Here is a 21,608-nt window from a genome sequence, read left to right as displayed (position 1 = left end):
GAGCAGGTAGACCACTGGGGTCTCACCCTGTGCTAGATTCCAACGTGACCTCTGTGACAGCTTTGCAATGTGTCACCTTGCTAGTCTGAATTTCATTTCCAAGAATTCTTGTATCCTTCTGGTTAGGGTGGGTCTCAAGGGGGATTCTTATAAGATTGGGAAGGCAGAGGGAGATGGCAACCTTTGGGCAGTTGACACACACTGTTGCTGACTCACCTTGTTATTCTGAGGCAGCAGTTAGGCTTGCAGTTCCTCTGCTACTCCTGAATTGTCCTTCAGTTTTTCTGAAGACACATGCATTCAGCTCTGTGACAAATGACCCAGCTTCTGCAGGATACCCTCATCACCAAGATCAGTCAGAGGTTGCAGTCCTTTCTAGTGGGATTCCAACCTGTTTGTATGAGTTTTCCTTCCTGTCTGCTCTGTGAATATTAAGATCCAGCATCCGACACAGATACATAGCCTACAAACACTTGCTTACCCCATCCTTTTAACTGCATAAACCAATCCCCTGTAACAAATAGCTTCATGTACATACTGTGGTGTGTGTGTGTGTGTGTGTGTGTGTGTGTAATGTCACTAACCAGTTCCTACTTCTCATGTTGAGCCATACAAAGTTTGGTACCAGCAGTGAGGAAGCCAAGAAGAGTACATTCAATTATGTATCCATTCACCCAACCAAAATGGACTCACACTCATTGCATAATCTGCCTTTATCACCAAAAAATGTATCATAAACATCTTAATAGTTATGTGAGTGTCTCATCCATTTGTAGTGACTAAATAGTCTCTTTTTATTATGTGCCATAATTTATTTAGTAAAGTATCTAATATGAACATTCAGTTTGCTTCTAGTGACAGTACTAAAACCAACACTTCTGTGTCTGCATACTGTTTTGATTATACTCTTAAGACAAATTCCCAAAAGATAAATTGTTTAATCAAATTATATGCACAATTAATTTTTTAATATTTTATACCCCTTAGGCCATCCCCTCTGGATTTCAGTGCATTGTTCTGGGAACAGATTTAGTTTTACAGTTGCTTTTAGAGATTTCTAGTAGCCAAAGTCTCTCTTTTAAGCCATTTGGCTCCTTTCTACTTCAAGTGACATCTCTGTAACTGACCTCTGAACTCTGGGTCATGAACTGAATTCAAAACTACTCTAGTTCTATTTCCCTTGCTCACCTACAGGAACCAACCTTGGCCCATTACTGAGCCATCAAGACCATACTCTACAGAGGAAGGAGCCCGGTGCTGGCTGGGGAGGTTTTCTGCAAGCAGCTTGCCTGTGGGCAGTGCTGATGTTTTTCATTCACCACTGTTTGCTAAGTGCTAAAGTAATTGGAGGTCTTCAGCAGAAATTTCCTGCTGACTGAGAGGATGAGTTGCTGAAATCCTTGGAACTCCCACAGCACTTACTCAGAGCTATCTGAATGCATTTAAACTCTCTTTCAGAGGAGGCAAAGGGGAGTTTGGAAGTTGCTACCTGAGCTAATGCAGATGGCAGTTCTCCCATATTGTTTACTTTTCATCCTGTTGAAAATGATGTCCTCACCAATAGCATACAAGTGTTTCTTTTTTTTTAATTTTTATTGTTGGTTGTTCAAAACATTACATAGTTCTTGATATATCATATTAGTACAACCAATATGGAAAGCAGTATGGAGTTTCCTCAAAAGTCAAGCATTGGAACCATCATATGACCCAGGTAGACCACTCCTCAGTATTTATCCTAAAGAATTAAAGTCAGTATTATGGAATAGTCACATTATGGAATCGGCATATGTGTCAATCAACAGATAAATGGAAAAAAATGTGGTATATATACACAATGAAGATTTTTTCAGCTATAAAGAAGATTGAAATTATGCCATTTGCAGAAAAATGGATGGAACTGGAGAGCACTGTGGTAAGTGAAATAAACCAGACTCAGAAAGTCAAGGGTCAGATGTTTTCTTTCATATGTGGAAGCTAGAGAGGAAAAAATGGGGAAAGGGACCACATGAAAGTAGAAGGGAGACCAGTGGAATAGAGGAAGGGGAGCAGAGGGAGGGAGGGAGGGAGGAAGGGAGGAGGAGGCACTGGGAAATGAAATTGATCAAATAATGTTAGACACATCTATGAATATATTACAGTGAATCCCACAATTATGTGCAATCCTAATCACCAATAAATAAAGAACATATTAAAAAAAATGATGTCCTCACATTGCAGGTTTAGAAGTTATAAGGGGTCTTAGTAGGACGTAGTCCCTTTTAATTATGAACCATAAATATCCACTGAAATCTTATTTCATCCATATTCTCCTTGTCTTTTCAAATGTAAAAGAAAACAACTCTTCTCTTTTAAGTAACTATGAAATTTATTCTATTACAAGTGTAACAGTTGAATGGCTTTGATTGATACCCCATGGCCCTTTAAATAATTAAAAATTAAATAAAGATTTAATCTTTATTTTATGGTTCATGGTTCAGATGAAGAAACTAACTCCTTTCCACAGATGCTCTGATATATAATAAACTTGTAGGTGATAGAATTTCAGAGAGTGGAGATCTAGGGAAGTACTGGCTTACCCATGAGGATAGTGAAGCAGTGAACTGCCAGTTCCAGTGTGAATATTACCTCAATAGGTTAAGAGGTTTTATGTCTGACTTACAGATCACAAAGTCTACAAGAACTGGTGAACTAGAAGACTGGAAATTAATTAAAACAATCAGCACATGACAAGTAACTTTATTTCAGAAATGTGAAACAGAGGTTTTACAAATGGGATGTATTTAAAAGACTTGGGAAATGCCCAGTTCTGAGTGATATTTTGGAAGGGAGGCTGCTGTCTAATTAGTAAAATAAATTTTAGAACATATAACTGTGTGGATGTGTTTGTGTGCTGGCAGCCAGTTAGGTGAACGTGCCTCTTCTTATTAACAAGGAAAGCTCCTCTCTCATTCAGATTCACTCATAACACTCTTTGGTTTTCTGAAAATTTTCTGGTTGCTAGTATCCAAATGAACTAGAAATGAAGTGCTGTTTGTCCCTAATTGCTTTTCCACTAAGTAGAGCTTTACAAGTTGCAGTCTGTCAACAATGGTTAGCAATTATTTTTAAGAGAGAAAAACATTGTCCACAAAAATAATGGCTATCTCTCATTTCCAGACACTCTGTGCCAGACAGCTGGTGGTCAGCTCTGAGCACAAAGCAGATTCTCTGACACACTGCTTTGGTTTCTTGGCTGTTCATAGGTGCTATCATTTGTATCTGGAGTGTCCCCAAAGGTCTGTGTGTTAAAGGTCTGTTCCCCAGAATGCTCTTACCAGAAATTGATGGAATCTTAGGAGGCAGGCCTAGAGGGAGGTCTTCAGTCATTGGGGATGTGCTCTTGAGGGTGATTGTGGTACCCAGGTCTCTTTCTTCTCTTTCATGCTGTGTCCATGTAAGTGAATGGCTCTACTCCACTATGCATTCCTCACCATGATAGACCTCCTTGACTCAGGTCCCAAAGCAACCAGGCCAAATTACCATGGACCTGAAACCTCCAAAACCGTATGAGCTGAGATGAAGCTTTCCTGTTTAGAAGTTGGGTATCTCAGGTATTTATTAAAGTAAGGAACAGCTAGCTTACACAATAGGTAATAATCAACTGAACTCTTCAGGATCTGGAGCCAGTAACATTTTTTGAAAGGAGACTTGAGCAATAATAAAGGAATGGGTGGAGAGGAAGGGGGCTTTAGATTTTTATATTTGAGGGATTAGGATCAATGTTAGAAAAGCAACTCTGGATGCTTAGGGTCCATTATTTAATACAGACTAATTCTATTAAAGAGATTTTAGAGGTCATTATAGTTCAATTTCATCATTTTATAGATAAGAAAGGTGAGGACTTTGACATTTTCTTCATCTATCTCTTTTCTGAGTCTGTTCACTTTATAGGTATTCAGTAAATACATGGGCAGTGAAATAGGTCATAGATGGAGGAATCAGATGGTTGATTAAATGAAAGAAATACAGTAAATATTTGTTGTCAGGTCTAGCTAAAGGAAGTACTGAACTCAATAAAATGGTTTTTCTAATGGAGTGCTACATTGTTCCAAGAATATACAAAACTGAGCATAAATTATAGTATTCTAGGTTGATTGGGGAAGTATACTATACTTATATAATCCTTCAGGACTTGTGTGAACATCAGTTTTCGTTATTCTGGGGGATCTCTGATGCATTGTTTGTAGAGATTTCCACTAGACAGAACATGGGAATTAAAGTGAGCTAAATGCTTACTAGATCACTGCCCTAGGAGTCTACTGACTAAGCTCATGTAAGCACTGGCTTCCAGATATGACGCCCATGGTGGGCACTCACCATTTAAGCAGAAAGAAGGTGTAGTCTACTTACGCACCACAACTTCTGGTGCCATATGCAAGATGGTACTGAATGCATGAGGGAAGGTTGCCTGTGACTTTGGAATACAGTATCCTCTTTACAAAACTAAAATAGCCCACAGAGGTAGCAAAACTGTATCTCTGGTCTCTATGGTTATGCTCTAACCTCTTGGTCTTCAAATGTTTTTTGGTCACGTATCCCCATCATGATTTTTAGCATGTCCTCCTGATGTATGTTTATTTATCTATGCATAAATTATGTGTGTGTTTTACCAGTATAAAACGCAGTTGCAAAATAGACATTTAAAACATAAGATTAAAAACACATAAATAGATATCTCATGGTTTCTTCCTTCCCAAAATGAGGTTGATAAAACCCACACCATAAAATATTTCTAGAGATCTCTGGGCTGTTAATTATACCTCACTTTCAAATCCAATCCCATCTGAATATTATGTTTCTTAAGTACTAAAATATAGAATTGACCTTTAATAAAACATGTTAAATAATAAGGGAAAGAGAGTTAAGAATAATAAAATAGATCATTTATATACATACACACATATATACACAGACGAATAAGAGCAGCTGCCAACTAGTAACTACGTGGAGCTGTGGCAGGACATATTTCTGCAACCTGTCACAGGACAGCGGCTGGTATTTAAAACTTCCTCCTTCCATTACACATTCCATGTGTCCTCTTCCATCAGCCAAACCTTTAGCCAGCCAGAGTTCTTTATGTGAAAAGTCTGAATCTTCAGTGGTTCTTCCCTTTATGAGTTTCTGCCATTTTCAGTTAATTTTTACTGTTGGAAAAGGAGGTAGTAAGAATTGTCTCAGAGAATCCCTTGGGTCCCAGAAACAGTCCTTCCCGCCTATATTTTCTGGCATTGATCTCATTTCCTCTAGGAAACAGAATCCACTACTCAGTCAGCAGAATAGGCCTCCTTCTTCACCTCTGTGTTAGTGGTATGAAGAACTTAGAATGACCTGGTAGCAGTCTCAAACACCAGTCCCATGTAACAATTGTTGTAAGGACTTTTCTCTTGTGAACAAAGTCCTCCAAACATTAGAACTAAATGCATCAGAGATAGATTCAAAACCTCTGCGGGTGGATTATTGGGTGTGATTATGAGAGGAGCTACACTCAGTGCCACCTGTGCTTTCTCAGACCCATGTATTCTGGCTGCAGAAGAGACAATGGCGTACATTGTTCTCTGATTGAAATGATATACTAAACCCTGGACGACAGAACCTTATCTTCTCAGGGTTTAATATTTTTTATGCTTTTATATACGGAAGTTCAAAATTTTCTTTTTCATGTTGTATGCTGTGGAATATAATTTGTAGCTTATTTCCTTGTTTCCTGTATTCCTTATTGAAAATGCTTAGAACCAGAGTGTTTTTGTTTTGTTTTGTTTTTGGAATATTTGCACATAAATAATGAGATAACTTGGGGATAGGATCTGGGTTTAAACACAAGATTCATATGTTTCATTTATACCTTATGCACATAGCCTGAGTATTTGTTTATGTAGTATTTTCAACACATCTACATTTTGACTGAAACCCATCACATGAGATCAGGTGTGGAATTTTCCACTTGTGATATGTTGGCTCTTACAAAGGCTTGGGTTTGGAGCATTTCAGATGTAAGATTTTTAATTAGGGACACTCAACCTGTACTAAGCTCGATCCTGTGACATTGATAATTTCATTTATTAGTTCTAGCATTTTCTTTATAAAATCCTTAGAAATTTCTATGTAAATAATCATGTTATCTGCAAAGAGAAAACATTGTACTTCTTCCTACCTGATGTTTTTAAATTTCCTTTTTTATTTTTGCATTATCACAATGGCAAAGATCTGTAGTATGGTGTTGAAGAGAAGTGGTGGAAGCATCCTTTAAGGAGGGCACACCACGTGGCTGATTCTGGGCCCTTGAGCTCAAGGAGGATGGGGTATTAGCTAGCTGGTGCAGGTGTCTCCTAAACTTGGATCTACAAGTCTTAGAGAAATCTCAACCCACATTTCATTTAACTAATGTTACAAGAAAGAAGTATCACTGCCATGGTGAAGAAGCATTGCTAGGGTGAGAAGCACAGGAATAAGACAACACACAGAAAGTCCATGGGAAGCCAAAGGAGCCATCTTTCATTCCTCCTCAATTTTCCAGTTTCTTTCTAGTGTCCTACTTTGGCAAAGAGATTCTACTACAGTCAGGTGGCAAAATAGGAATGCAGTTTGCAGAATCCTTATGATGCTGGGTTTGGGATTCTGCAAGCCAAGAGACAGCAGCTTAATAACAGACACTCCAGGAATACACTTTATGGACTTATTAGTCTCAGGCATGGTTTTGCTTGGATGCTGGAGTGAGTCCTAGAAGTCATTAGAACTTTACCTGTTTTCTTCTCTTAGTTTGGAGATTTGTTTGGCAAAGAGTGTCATGCTCTGAGATCTACCTCCAATTGAGGTACTGGGAGCCCAACTCTAGGTATCCAAGCTGGCTTCTGGAAGCTTCTTTCCAGTTTCACTTCTATCCAAACTCAGCCCATACCAGATTTTCTTTTACCCTTTTTTCCCACTTCCCTGATTCATTGTAACTTTCTTCCACAAAAGTATTTTATTCTTGGCCCTAAGAAATGAAAACTTTCTTTATAGCATCTTCTGTGTTAAATGGTGTTTTAGTCATCACTGTGACCAAAAGACCTGACAAGAGCAATTTAGGGAGGAAAACTTTATTTGGCGATCTCAATTTCAGAGGCCTCAATCCATAGATGACAAAATCTATTGTTCTAGGCCCAAGGTGAGGCAGAACATCTTGGTGGAAGGGTGTGGCCTCAGAGGAAACCAGGTCAGGATATAGTACCCGTAAGCAGAGAGAGAGAGCTCTCTACTTACCAGGAATAAAATAAAAACCCCAAAGGCACGGCCCCAGTGACCTACCTCCTCCAGCCACACCCTACCTGCTACAGTTACCACCTCTAAACTTTCCTACAATGTCTCACACATGAGCTTTGGGGAACGCCTCACATATAAACCATAACAAATAGTACGATTCTATTCAATGTACCATGAAGTCCAGCAATTTCACATCTGCCTTCCTCTTACATATTGATGCATACACATTCACATATTCACACACACACACACAATTGTACAGACACTGGAAACTTCAGTATAGAAAGCCTGACATTTTTGTTGTTGTTGTTATTCAAGGAAGGTAAGGGGACTTCTTGCCATCACACAAAGAAAGGAGAGGCAGAATTGCTATTTGGCCTTCACATTAGCTGATTCTAAAGCTCTTACCCTTCCTGTTTTCCCACACTGTCACTCTTCCCTTATTTTTAATACTAAGAATAATGACTCCACTTACATCACTTCATTTTTCAAAGCGTTTTCACATATCTGGGCTGTATGTGCTAAAAGCAACTCCTCTAAAAAGCAGACAGATTATATTACTTTTTCTGTGTTACAAGAGAGGAAGTTGGCTTAGAACATTTTGTAATAGAAGGAGGAAAACATTTCCAAAGGGAACACGGACCAGTGGATGATTCTGTCACCATTTCAGTATACTTTCCATTTAGGCTCATTTTAAAAAACCTATGATTCTTCACAAATAATACCTGAAGTCTCTTTCACTTTCATGTGTACTATGAAGCACTATTTGTATTTTTATAGATGGTTTTATTTTCCAGGAGGACAGTGTAAGGATGAGCTGTCTTTGCTGAGAACTTGTAAGTCTGAAACATCAGATCCGGTTAAGGTCATGATTACTAATCAAGTCAGAATAAAATTTGTGTTGAGTATACATGTAGGAAACTTTAATGTCTTTAAAAAATTGTTTCCCACAGTAATTAATGGTACATTTATGTTTTCTTCTAATTCTCTCTCTAATTATTTGTGGAGTACGATGGTCTGTATATTTGTGTCCCTCCAAAATTCATTCGTTGCACTGGGCCTTAGACATGAGGACTCCAGCCCCATGAATCAATCAGACCAGTGTCCTTGTAAAAGAGACTTGAAGAAGCCATTTTACCCTTCCTCATGAGAGAACACATCTACAAGCCACAGTCTTCGAAGCAGAGAGCAAGCTCTCCTCAGATATCAGATCTGCTGGCACCTTAATCTTGGACTTTCCAGCCTCCAGAACTGTCAACAACTCTCAAGTTTTTATGAATTACCCAGCTGTTATGGTTTGGATAGGAGGTGTCTCCCCAAAAGCTCTCATGTGAGACAATACAAGGAAGTTTAGAAGTGAAATGACTGTTTTATAAAAACCTTAACCTAATCAGTGTATTAACTCACTGATATGGATTACCTGAGTGGTAACTGTAGGCACCGTATGGTATGGCTAGAGGAAGTGAGTTACTGGGTGCATGGCTTTGGGGTTTATATTTTGTCCCTGGTGAGCAGAACACACACACTCTCTCTTTCTCCCTCCTTCCTGGTCCCATGTCCCAAGCTGCTTTCCTCTGCTGTGCTTTTATGCCATGATATTCTGCCTCATCTTAGGCTCAGAGCAATGGAGCCACCCATCTATGGACTGAGGCCTCTAAACCATGAGCGCCAAATAAATTTTCTTCCTCTAAAATTGTTCTTCCTCTAAAATAGTGGTGAAAAGCTGACTAAAACATCAGTGTGTGGTATTTTGTTGTAACAGCCTGAACAAACTAAATAGGTGGCATATCTTTTAGAACATCTATTTCTTCAAGTGGTTTACTTTGGAAAAGAAAACTAAAAAAATGAAGGCTTTGTGCTTATTTCTCACTACAGTGTTGGTCTTGCATTACCCAAGAGCAAGGAGAGTACAGCTATTTATCATTTATTAATCACCCTGAAAATATCTTCTGGTTCATATCAGTGATGTGACTTTATAGGTTCATTTTTCCAGGGTCTTCTTTTTTTGGGAGGTAGAGTAGCCAATTTGCAGGGTCACTTGTCTTGAACTAGAATTGATAATTATCCACCACTCCTTAGCTGTATTTCAATTAATCCTCATCAGAAACTTTCAACAAAGACCAACTTGAAACCGACAACTTCATCCTCATCTCCAATGCCTCTAGAATGCATAATGGAATGAGAAGTGTTTATTGAATGCTTCCGACTCTTAGCTTTTTCCTCTTTACACACTTCACCTCATTGTGCTGGTTAATTTTGTATGTGAACATGACTGGGCCAGAGCATCCCCAGATAATTGGTCAAACTGTGTTCTAGATATTTCTATGGTGGTATCTTTGGGTGAGACTAATGTTTAAATGGGTAGATTTTGAATAAAGTAGATCACTCTCTGTAAGGTGAGAGTCTTTGACAGAATAAAGACTGATCTCTTAAGAAAGAAGGAATTCTGACAGCAAGCTGACTTTGGACTAGAACTACAATTCTCTGGAGAACCCTGAATAACATTCACACTTAATCCTCACAATTGATAGTTGTTATTATTACATTTTTTAATCTGGTGAAACCAGAGTTCAGAGAGATTAAACCACAATCATACAGTTAATATGTGACAGGGTCAGGATTTGAACCTGTGCAGTTTCCACAGTGTTCTCACTACTGTGCTATATGTTTGTCTACAGTGCTGTGCTATGCCATATTACCATACAAAATCAGAAAATCCTGACTAAACTTGGTAGAGCATGCAAAGACTCATTGGCATTGTAACTTTTAGAATACTTTTTGAGTTATATGTTATAACTCACATGACATTTGGCGTGAAGTCATGTAATAGTAATACCAAAGATCCCTTTGCCTGGGAAATATATAAAAACCATTGCTCAGCAAATGCCACATCACTTGGTTAATGGGAGATCCACTTTCATCTTGGACTCCAAGCAGAGAGAAACTGCTTTCCTCAAGGTTTGTAACATTTCTCCTCTTCACAGCTTTGAATCAACACTCATAAGAATTCTTGTAAGAGTACAATACAGATTACATTGTTAAAAATATAAAACAAAATTATAATAAAATGCAGATAAATTTATCTTCAATTTTGCCATTCCAACCATCCAAAGGCTTCGTTTTTTAGTTCTCTTTTCAGTATGCCTCAGTATTTTATTTGCACTTGTAATTATGGTAGAGATACAATTTTACATTTTCTCCTCATTAAAAAAAGGCATTTTAATACATAGAAGAACAAAATGGCTTTCCTTTCTTGAATTTCAGAGAGAAACTCCAGGGCAAAGGGAAAATAGTTGGCATTCAGGTATGCCTGAAATGTGAATATTCTGTGTAACCAGGCACCTAAGGTTAAAAATAAAAACAAACTGTCTTGATCAACTAGATGATTTTCTTTGATTAACTTCATATAATTAGAACCTGGTTTGTACTGAAAATGGGTAAAAGAGGGTCAGGGAAACAATACCTGCTCTCCAGTCCATTGAGAATATCATCTTCTCTGAACTTAAACTTTAGCCACCTGTGTGAGCTTCGCAGCCATCCAGTAACCTGCTGATTTGCATGAGCACCTGAAGAGTAGCCAGAAAATGGATTGAAATTAAATCTTCTGTCAAATAAAAGAGGCGAATCAACATAAAAGTGAGATTCTGAAAAGGCATAAACAATGAGGATTATAGCAGAAGGATATAATCCTTTTTTTGGTTCTTCCACTGACAAAAGGAATGAATGAGCCTGAACTGTCTGGTTAGCAGAGGCTGAGGTTTCACTGCTGCTTATAGTGTGCTGTGTCATGGGGCCATCTGTTCTGGTCCTGTGAAAATTAGGAGTTCCTGGGGAAAGCATTGATTTTTTTTTTAGCTTCCTAGGAAGTGTTTCTGGAAAAATAGGTTAAAATTGGTTTGGAATAATGAAGGCATATGTGTGAGAATGATGAATGCCTCCTCCAGGTGATGTCAGGGCAGCCAGCAGCAAGCCATGGGAATTGGTATTATGTCTGGTCAGAATTTGACATCTTCACTAACGATCTGGAAGAGGGCATCAATGACCCATTAATGAAATCCACAGAAGAAGTGGAATGATTGATTAGATGCAAGAAAGCAAAGAAATTAGTGATATTAGTAAAATGAGATGCAACTTGTGGAAATGCTCACTCATCCTTGAAACAGGAAATCACCATCTGAAAGTCATTTAATGGGACCAATCAGTCCAGAAAGTACCAGTGCCAGCAGAGACCTGGAGGTGGTGCTGGAGAGAAGATCAGACAGAGATGGGATGCTGAGCCACAACAATTGAAGCTTCTCTCTGGAAAGATCTCTGGACATTTGGCCAGTGTTCATGTGCAACCCCCAGCTCCTGACACCCAGCCAGAGTCCCTGAAATACATTCTGCTTCTGCCTAGTGGCCAGCCTGTCCTCTCACTTCTAGCTCTGGCTGGGGAAGAAGGCTCCAGATGGCCTCCCCCATTAGCGTTTCAACAAAGCAAAGTTGATGGTGTTTAACACTCTGCTCCTTTGAGGCCAATAACTAGGCCAAGGACAGAAGTGTGGCTCCAACATCCTCATTGAGGATTGGATAGTGGTCCGGCTTGGGTCAGAAGCTGACCCAATGGCCTACACCTCCATTCTACCACAGGCATGTGCTCTATTCACCATTGTGCTGGCCATGACATCAGCTGCTCCTGTCACCACATGGCTTGGCCTCTGGGCTTGCTGAGGCTATCAAGGCAGCAGCATTTTGGGTTCCTTTCCCTGGCATCCATGTGCCACCCTTTCAGTGTCCATGTCCTTTTGAAGCACCTGGGTGGGACTGAAGAATGTAAAGTGTCCACCAGTGAAAACTTGTGTCTTAGAAAGGCCTGCTTTCAAACATCTATTTCCTCCAGTCTCAGGAAAACCTAACTTGCCTCTCAAGGTCTGACTGAACTCCTCCCTCTCACCCCTGATCTCTGCTACCATCTTGACAGTAAGTCTAACCAAGCCTCCTAAGCTTCCTCTAAGAGAAAGGGAGCTCGGGGCCTCCAGGACTAAAAATCTTCTTTCCGTCTTTAGTGATGCTCCTATCCTGTGTAAGTAAATAAGACACAGCCAATTTCTCTATCACATCACATCATACAAGGTAGTGCCACATTAGGTTTCTAAACTCAGGGGCTAAAAAAAAAGATTGTTTTCTTTTTTTTTTTTTTTTTATTTAATTTAATTTATTTATTTATTTATTTATTTATTTTTTTATTTTTATTTTTTTAATTTTTTATTGTGGGTTGTTCAAAACATTACAAATTTCTTGACATATCATATTCCACACTTTGATTCTAGTGGGTTATGAACTCCCACCTTCACCCCATACACAGATTGCAGATTCACATCAGTTACACATCCATTGATTTACAAATTGCCATACTAGTGTCTGTTGTGCTCCACTGCCTTTCCCATCATCCACCCTCCCCCCTCCCCACCTCTCCCCTCCCCTCCCCTCCTCTCTCTCTACCCCCTCCACTGTATAACCCTGAGGGTCTCCTTCCATTACCGTGCAATTTACCTTCTCTCTCCCTTTCCCTCCCACCTCTCATCCCTGTTAAATGTTAATCTTCTTCTCCTGTTCTTCGTCCCTACTCTGTTCTTAGTTACTTTCCTTATATCAAAGAAGACATTTGGCATTTGTTTTTTAGGGATTGGCTAGCTTCACTTAGCATAATCTGCTCTAATGCCATCCATTTCCCTGTAAATTCTATGATTTTGTCATTTTTTAATGCAGAGTAATACTCCATTGTGTATAAATGCCACATTTTTTTTATCCATTCGTCTATTGAAGGGCATCTAGGTTGGTTCCACAGTCTTGCTATTGTGAACTGTGCTGCTATGAACATCGATGTAGCAGTGTCCCTGTAGCATGCTCTTTTTAGGTCTTTAGGGAATAGACCAAGAAGGGGAATAGCTGGGTCAAATGGTGGCTCCATTCCCAGCTTTCCAAGAAATCTCCATACTGCTTTCCAAATTGGCTGCACCAATCTGCAGTCCCACCAGCAATGTACAAGTGTACCCTTTTCCCCACATCCTCGCCAGCACTTGTTGTTGTTTGACTTCCTAATGGCTGCCAAGATTGTTTTCTTGTGAGAACCCAAAAGTCCAATAAATGAAACTTTCAAATATTATTTTCTTAAGTCATCTAGAGAACTTATTTTAAGTTTATGGGGATTTAACATTTAGGAGAGTTATGGATTACTGGGTGAACCTCAGAGTGAATTGTTGTTACATGATTCTTAGGTTACCAAAGAAGAAATGGCAATGGTAGGTAGAATCAATACAGTTCTGTGTATTGTAAATAATGTGTCCTGCAGGCTGTGGGCTGAGATGAGCACTTCAGGCCCAGGCCAGTTGATCACTGATCCACAGCAGACTTGGAGAGCCAGGATCCCATTGGCAGCCTCTCACGTCCTTCAGTCCAGGCCTCCTTACTCCAAAGCTCTCTTGCCGATACCTGTTCTAGGACATATATCCCATCCTCATGTGTGACATGAAGACCCAGTTTCAAAGTGCAGCTAAGGATGCAGTGGGGTGGGCTGCACCCAATGTGAATTTTAGACCATCCTGGCCCAGCCCTGATGGACTCCACTGAGGAGAAGCCTTCCCTTGGTCCACAGCCACTGCTGGAGCCTCAACCATGGCTTGTCAAATGTCAACTGGATGCCTCCAGCATTCAAGTGAAAAGATCTGACATCTCCTAACCCCCGTGGCCTTCGCCTCTGCTGTTCCTGACATGAAGCCTCCACCTGCTCCACTGGTCTTTCCCTTGGAGCCATTACAGTGGCTGCTGCTGAGATTACATTTAATGTCACCCTCAATTAACCTGACAGGATACAGTCCTCCCAAACCCCTCCCGGGAATAGGAGAAAAGAACAGGCTCAGGATGGGATACTGAAAAGGGCTTTTATGTTCCTGGCTCTTCTGCAGGTAAATCTCTCAGAAAATTGCTGTTTTATTGTTTCCAGGCACTGAGCTCACATTACCCCAGCCCAGGCCTGGAAGCTCTGTCAGCCCATCCATCAGCTTTTACAGGGTGAAAACCTCTGGGAAACATGGAAACCATTCAGCAAACTGGAAACATTAATGACACGGTCCAAATAAACACCAAATATTCATGCCTGGATATTACCTTCCAATTTCTTCTTTCAGATAAAAATAGCATGGAACTTGATTGCAACAGAAATCAACAGAACATGTGTGTGTGTGTGTGTTTGTGTGTACAAGTAAACACACACACAAGATGGTATCAGAGCCAAGTGCATGAGGAATTTTTCAGAGGAAATGAAAATGTAGTTCCTGTCAACCTTTCTCAGAGAGACCATTCTTTTCTCTCTGGAAGTTGTACAATACACAATCCAGAAGTATTACAGAAGTAATAGAGTATTGACTACTTCTTTATATAGATATGGATCGATTGCTTAATTATTTATTTTATCCATACGTTTGTGTAGCATTATCAAAAACAGCACAGGCGGTTTAAATGAAAGATAAGAAAGGACTCCTCCAGTTAGTCCAATCCCTTTTTAATTTTGGAATATTCCAAGCATATTTTATAAAACATAATGAATTGTGGGCTATTATTTCATTGAATTATATTAATCATTACATGATCAAGAAAGGGTTGACAGATTTAGCAAATAAAAATTCCAGATGCCCAGTTAATTTTGATTTTAAGACAAAAACCAAATATTACCTGGAACATACTTAAGTGAAAAAAATCATCAGAAATTTGAATTTAACTAGCCATACCTTACTGTATCTAGCAATCTTACCACAAGACCCGTTTCACTCTGGGTGCCCTGGCACGCACCTGTAATCCAACCACTCAGCAGGATGACGTAAGAGGACAGCTTGAGCCTTGGAGTTTGGGGCCAGCCTGGGCAACATAGGGAGACCCCATCCCAAACACACAAAAGAACTATTTCACCCAAAATGTTTCCAATGTATGTGGCACATGAGTACTTATAAAACAACCTGGCTTGCCCTTTGAAGAACAACTACTATTAGACAGTTGTAACCATCTGGATATCAGCAAAGTACACGTTAAGAAAAACTAAGGCAGAGCAAAGGTTGACTATGCTGTGATTGCTCTCCAGAGTGTCACAATTTGCCACTCATTGTTCTTTATTCTGTTTTTGCAGTAACATACCTTAATAGATTTTTTCCAAGTCTACCACAGCCAATTTCTTAATCATTCAGAAGTAGAAACATGAACACACCTGAAAAAAAAACACATTAAAAAAATACCAGTGATATTAAAGCCTGGGAAGGGAAAGAGAGTTGGTTAATGGGTACAGGGGTACAGTTGGATTTGAGGTATGAATGTTAATCTTCTATAGCACAGAATCATAACTATGACTGGCACAAATTAATTGCATATTAATTGTTGGTAGAGAGGATTTTAAATGATTCAAACAAAAAGAAATGAAAAATGTCTGAAGTGGTGTATAGGATCTTGATCTAAGCATTACACATTGTGTACATGTGTTGGAAAAGTCACACTGTACCCCATAAATATGTACAATGACTGTGTCAATTAAAACATATAAAATAAAATTTTCAGAAGAAGGAAAATGAGGATTTAATTGATTATGTTAATCTAATTTTACCTGGAAACTTGTTGCTTTAAAAAAAATATGCTCTTGAATTAGGCAAGTGACATTGCTGCACTTAAGGTGAGCATCTTGAATTTGATTTTTAAATTTTTTCACTCTTGTTAAGTTTTCTAAAGATTGCTTTCATTCTAAGAAATTAGTATTTCAAGCTTCTTATTAAGAAGGAAAGAAAAATGTATGTTTGACTTGTGAAAAATTTTATCACTTTTAAAAATTAATTTCCAAAATTTCCCTGAGAGTAATATGCTTCACAGAGTGAAATCTGAGGTAGATAGTGCTACAGCACTCTTAATTGGAGTTAATCAACTTGATACAGGAGATCCTATAATTTACAATAAAAGTAGCCCTCAATGATGTTCTCTTTCTACTCAGTTCCAATATGCATCAACAACAGTGGTCCTCTATCAGTGATTTATAAAGGAGGAGGGATGTATATATTTTTTTCATTTTTTTAAGGTGCACTCATTATGAATCAAATATAATTCATGGTAAAAGCATTTTCAAAATTCAATTTGAATTAATTACAAGTTATAGCTTTGTTCATTTATAAAATATTAAACTATCTGTAAAATGTATGTTTTCATATGTTAAAATTGGCTGAATATCTACAGTTTTCCCTGGCTCAGCCAAATAATTAATTATTTTTTAAACTAACTTTATTGAGCTATAAGTTACATACTATAAAATGCACCCATTTCAAGAGTACAGTTCAAAGACCGTCTACACTTCCTGAAATTACCACAAGACAAAAAGCATTTGCATCTCCTCAAACATTTCCTTTTTAAAATTTTTTTATTTGTTCTTTTTAGTTATACATGACAATAGAATGTATTTTGACATATTATACAACATGGAATATAACTTCCTATTATGCATTACATGATTTTTTAGTTTACACTGGTCATGTATTCATATTTGAACATAGGAAAGTAATGTCCAATTCATTCTCTGTTTTTTTCTATTCCCATCCACTCCTCCCTTCCCTTCATTCCCATTTGTCTAATAAAAAGTACTTTCTTCTTTACCCGGGGCCCTGCTTATTGTGTGTTAGAAGATAACAGAGAGAATATTCAGACTTTGGTTTTTTGGAATTGACTTATTTCACTTAGCACGATAGTCTCCAATTCCATCTATTTACTGGCAAATGCCATAATTTTATTTTTCTTAGGGATGAGTAATATTTCATTGTGTATATATATACATTTTCTTTATCTATTCATGTGTTGAAGGGCACCTTGGTTGGTTCATATTATAAATATGTTATATATGTTTATATGTTATAAACATTGATGAGGCCATGTCACTATAGTTATGCTGATTTTACATCCTTTGGGTATATACTCAGGAGTGGGATAAGTGGGTCAAATGGTGATTCCATTCCAAGTTCTGAAACATGTCTTTATGTCCCTTTCCAGTCAATCTCTGCTTCCTATTCCCTTGTCCTAAGAAACCATCCACTGACTAACTTTTCAACCACTATACACTAGCTTTGTCATCTCTAGAATTTTATAAAAATTAAGTAACAACATGTATATTTTGATGTTTCACTCTGACGAGTATGTCTTGGTATTCATCCACATTATTGCATTCAACAGTGTTTCCTTTCTCTCTATTGCTGAGTGGTATGAATATATAACAGTTTGTTTACCCACTAACTATTAGATATTTGAATTGATTCCACTTGGGGTGTGTTTCAAAGATGAATATTTGTGCACAAATCTTTGTGTGAATATATGATTTCATTTGAGTAAATACCTAGGAGTGGAATTGCTAGATCATATTTAACTGACAAACTATTTTACAAGTTTTTTGTACCATTTCACATTTCAATCAGCAATGTATGTGATTCTCACATGTTCTACCCTTGCCACACTTGATAAAACACTTTTTAATTTTAGCTTTTCTAGTGAGTGTGCATTGTAGTATGTCATTATGGTTCTAACTTGCATTTTCTGATGAATCAATAATTTTAGTACTTTTCCATGATCTTACAGGCCATTCAAACCTTTGGTGAAGTACATGTTCAAATATATTTCCAAATTTTAATTGCATTAGTTGTATTATTATTATTAATAGTAATATTAGTATTATATATTTTATAAAGGAGCACTGGATCAACATATATATTCAAGTCCATAAATGTTATTTGCATTTTTAAATGATGTCTTCCAAAGAGCAGTTCTTCATTTTGATAAAGTCCATATACTAAACTTTTTATTTTACAATTTATTTTTTTTTATGTTATAAGGAATTTTTGCACCGCCAAAGTCACAAAACTGTTCTCTCTTGTTTTCTTCTAGACTTTCATAGTTTCAGTTTTATGGTTAAGTCTATGATCAATTTGAAATTATTTTTGTTACAGTATCATTTTTTTTCTATATGTGTATCAAGTTATTCCAGCACTATTTGTTGAAAAGACTACCTTTTAATATTAAATTATTTAGGCACAGTTTTCAAAGATCAATTGCCCATATGTGTGGATTTCTGGACTCTTTTATTTTGCTTCATTGATCGACAGGTTTATCTTTAAGACAATACTACATTGTATGTTAATAACTATTGCTTTATGATAAGTCCTGAATTCAAGTAGTAGAATTTCTGCTATTATGTTCATTATTTTCAAAATTGTTTGATTTTTCTTGTTTTTTATGTCTGCGTAAATTTTAAAATCAGTTTTTCAAATTCTACCTTTCATCTCAAAAGGAAGGTCTTCTAGTAGTTTCATCAGAGTCATGTTAAACCTACTGGTCAGGGCTGGGTGTGTGGTTCAATGGTAAAGTACTTGCCTAGCATATGTGAGGCCCTGAGTTTGAGCCCCAGCATTGGGGATGTGGGGGTCGAGGGAACTAGTGGTCAATTTGTGAATAATTTACTATCTTACCATTATTGAATCTGCCAACTCATGAACATAATATATATCTCCATTTCTCAATTTATGTCTTTAGTTTGTTCCACAATGTTTTCTGGGTGTTTTTTGTTTGTTTGTTTTGGTATAGATCTAGAATGCATTATGTTAAATTTATCACTATTTCATATCATTTGATGTCATTGGAACTGTTATCTTTTCTCTTACTTTTTCAATTTTTTTGCTACTAGTATTTAGAAATAATATTTTTTTAAAATTCATCTGTAGGATGTTACCTTGCTAATTCATGTACTTTTCTAGTAGCTTTTTGAACATGTTTAAGGATTTTCTATACATAAGACCTGGTAATATGCTAATAAAGACACTTTCACTTCATCATTTCCGATAAATGTACATGTTATTTCTATATATAATAAACTTTAAAATGGAGATATATATTATGTTCATGACTTGGCAGATTCAATAATGGTAAGATAGTAATTATTCACAAATAATTACTAAGTACCCAAACTTAGGAAATAATCATTAACCACTGAATACTATGCTAATAGTATGCTAATAGTGATTTTTACATAGGCACCTTTTATCAGGTTCAATGAAGTTTCCCTCTAGTCCTAACTTACTGAGAATTTTTAATATCTTGAATGGTTGTTAAATTTTTCAAATACTTTTTCTGCATCTTTGAGATGATAATGTTTTTTCTTCTTTTATGGTAATAGAGTGAACTATGTTAACTGAATGATTGATTTCTAATGCTAAACTCATGTTGAATTCTTGAATAAATATTAAATGATCATATTTTACTTTCATGTATATATATGTATATATTTACATACAGACATGCAATTGATTTTAAAGTATTTCATTTGGAACGTTTGCATCTGTGTGTGAGATTTGGGTCTCTAGCTTTTTGTTTCTGTTTTAACTTTTTTCATATGCAAGATCTTTGATTTTGGTAATAATATAATTCTAGGCTGAGAGAAGTGGTAAGAAGTATACCTTCCTCTTCTGCTTTCTAAAATTTATTTTAGTATTGCTATTATGTCTTTCATAAATATTTTATTGAATTTACTAATGTAATCCTTTGAGCCTGGAGTTTTCTTTGTAGGAATGTTTTAAATTATAGATTCAAGTTAATCTATTAAATTTATTTCAATCTACTTAATTGATTTCTGCTCTTCACTTCTATCTACCAACCTAGGACTTAATTTCCATTGAGATTGGCCAAAAAAATTAAAAAAAATTTTTTATAGTTGTCCATAGACAGAATGCCTTTATTTTATTTGTTTATTTTTTTATGTGGTGCTAAGGATTGAACCCAGTGCCTCATACATGCTAGGCAAGCACTCTGCCACTGAGCTACAACCCCAGCCCCCCAAAAATTCTTAAGGAAAGTTGAAGAAACAGCTGGGCACTGAGGGGCAGTCTCAGTAACTAGGGTGGTTGAGGCAGGAGAATCAGAAGTTCAAGACCAGCTGGGACAACTTGAGAAACACTGTCTCAAAATAAAATAAAAAGGGCTGGGATATGCCCCAGTGGTAGAGCACTTGCTTAGCACATACACACACACACACACACACACACTCACAAAAACAAACAACAAAAAAAAACAATGACAACAACAAAAAGATGACAGAAAGAGTTCAAGTCTTCAAACTGAATAGATTAAGTTGAATCAGTTTGAGTGGCATCTCAAAGCAGGCAAAATGAGGCTCTAAGTGAAGAGGAAGGGCTATGTGAGTTGCAGGTCATCCTAAGGTTGCAACTGAATGGAGGATGGGGATAATACTGCAGTTGAGAGCCCTCTTGCTGGCCATTCTTTGACTAGTGTAGAAGTTGGCTACAAAAGCAATCTTGCTCCAGATCACTGTCATGCTGTCTAGATGACTTTTTCATCTCAAAATAAGTGTTTGAACATAGACCAAAATCTGACCCCATTGCTCTTTTTGTCAAATGACAGTGACTGCATAGCAGCGCTTAAAACCGTGGGGGTTCTGTACTTGACAAGAATAAGTACACACCAAGAATAATATCAGGTATAGGAGCAGCTTGTGTAGAATGCTTCCAAGACAAAATCCCAAATCAGTGAAACAGTTCTCAAAATACACCTCTCCAAGTCCATTTGGGCCTCACTTTGGAGCTGGAGATGCCACCTCCTTTGGTTTTGAGATGGAATTTTGTATGTGACCAGTGTATCCCAAATGGTTAGCAATGGCACCAGCACTGCCTTGGTTGGCTAATGGGAAGTCTAAAGCTATTTGATTGTTTAATGTCACTTGTTTTGCTGTGGAAATATCTTTTATAACTCTGGTCAAGTTATCTATTTCTGATGGCTTTTCAAATATAGCATTCCCACTATAGAATGGTGTCCATAAAAACAAGGTACATCTTCAGAGCCTAATTCATTCTTCATTTTATACTTCCTAGACACATACTTCAGTGAGGTATACTTCAAAGGAAATGTAGGAATCTGGAATATATGAAAATTTCCAATATTATCCCATAGTAATAAATTGTATTTGTGTGTAATTGACATGTAAAGACCTGGTGTCCACATTGCAGATAGAACTCTAAAGGGTATAGACACAGCTAGAAGATCCTTAACAGAAGCTTCCCAGTTGTCTGTCCCTTGAGGTGGGCAGAGTTCTTACTAAAGTTGAAAAACTCTTGGAGGAGAATGAGTATAGAAAGTATAATTCCAATATTTCTTCCTACTTATGTGGTATCCCCAGACCTCAGAGATAATACATTTTTATTTTTGCAAAAGTATTTTACTGTTCAGAATTTACATGAATGGAGGATAAACTTAATGATATGGGAGACAGAAGTTTC

General features: G+C 37.4%; 1 long non-coding RNA gene across 4 annotated transcripts in view; it reads right to left on the bottom strand.

Moving 5' to 3' along the window:
* Window positions 1-4,846: 4,846 nt before the first annotated feature.
* The window catches only part of LOC131423864 (uncharacterized), a 44,490-nt gene continuing 27,728 nt past the window's right edge, over window positions 4,847-21,608 (bottom strand). For 2 of the 4 annotated variants that reach the window (XR_009225968.1, XR_009225966.1), the window contains 3 exons: window positions 15,445-15,514; window positions 10,742-10,844; window positions 4,847-5,183 (listed from right to left, as the gene is read on the bottom strand). This is a non-coding gene — a long non-coding RNA (uncharacterized LOC131423864). Of the gene's footprint in view, window positions 9,440-9,485; window positions 10,621-10,741; window positions 10,845-15,444; window positions 15,515-21,608 lie in introns of those variants that run through there. The other 2 variants (XR_009225967.1, XR_009225969.1) reach the window with 2 other exon arrangements.

The sequence above is a fragment of the Marmota monax genome, unplaced genomic scaffold (assembly GCF_021218885.2).
Source record: "Marmota monax isolate L192 unplaced genomic scaffold, Marmota_monax_Labrador192_F-V1.1 WCK01_AAM20220418_F8-fsc00012, whole genome shotgun sequence".
NCBI classification, from domain to species: Eukaryota; Metazoa; Chordata; class Mammalia; order Rodentia; family Sciuridae; genus Marmota; species Marmota monax.
This window is presented reverse-complemented; position numbering and strand designations above follow the sequence as displayed.